Here is a 1,020-nt window from a genome sequence, read left to right on the forward strand (position 1 = left end):
TCTCAACCACTGCGCCACCAGGGAAGCCCCATATGGTAAATTTATATTTAACTTTTTAAGATACTGTCAAACTATTTTCTGAAGTGATTGTACCATTTTACATTCCCACCAGCAGAGCACATGGGTTCCAGTTTTTCCCTGTCCTCGCCAACACTGGTATAGTGAGTCTTTGATTTTACATGCCATCATTTTAGACATGGAAATAGTTATGCGGTGGTGTCTCATTCTGGTTTTATTTTACATTTGCCTAGCAAATGGAGCCTAGAGCAAGAGAAGACTTTAGAAAGACAGATTGGGATAAAAGCTGGTGCTAGGTGTATTCATGGTGGGTAAGGATGCTGAGCTGAGACTTCTGTGATGTGGAGCATCTTTCTTGTGCTTATTCACCATCTGTATGTATCTCTTCTTTGGTGTTCAATTCTTTTAATCATTTAAAAAATTGGGTTGTTTGTTAGCCAAGACATGGAAGCAACCTAAGTATCCACCAACAGATGAATGGTTGCCAATGAGGAAAGCAAGCATCCTGTCTTACCCCTGTTCTAGCCCCAGAGCCTGTAATGGTGAGCCCACTGGAGCTAACTGGGAGACAGGATGAGAACTTGTTCCATAAGGAACTGTCTAAGATACAGCAAATGTCTGTGGATAGCATTCGCTTAGCTTTTCTTGGCTATTCATAGCGAGAATAGTTTTGGCTATTTTAGATACTTTGCTAATTACATGATGTTCTCATTCTCGAGCAGCTTGTTCCTTGTTCCTGTATCACTCCTGGAAAGCCTCCCGAGTTAAAAGGTACCATTGCCACTTACCTGCTTGTTCACCCAAAGGTCCAGCCCCTTGTCTGGAGCCTGAGAATGATTTGAGGGGAAAGGAGTAAGCCATATTTCTGCTCAACTCCAGTCTGAAGTTAAGAGGTCTGAAGAAAGAACAAAGCACACATAATGGAACCCAATTCTTGGAAGACATCAAAAATGGAATATTCTTGGGAATTCCCTGGTGGTCCAGTGGTTAGGACTCTGTGCT

At 42.3% G+C, this 1,020-nt stretch overlaps 1 non-coding gene across 1 annotated transcript; it reads left to right on the forward strand.

Moving 5' to 3' along the window:
* Positions 1–500: 500 nt before the first annotated feature.
* Positions 501–627, forward strand: LOC136140737 (small nucleolar RNA SNORD22). The gene has a single exon (XR_010657656.1). It is a non-coding gene; the product is annotated as a small nucleolar RNA SNORD22 (small nucleolar RNA).
* The last annotated feature ends 393 nt before the right edge of the window (positions 628–1,020 follow it).

The sequence above is a fragment of the Phocoena phocoena genome, chromosome 1 (assembly GCF_963924675.1).
Source record: "Phocoena phocoena chromosome 1, mPhoPho1.1, whole genome shotgun sequence".
In the NCBI taxonomy this organism is placed as follows: Eukaryota; Metazoa; Chordata; class Mammalia; order Artiodactyla; family Phocoenidae; genus Phocoena; species Phocoena phocoena.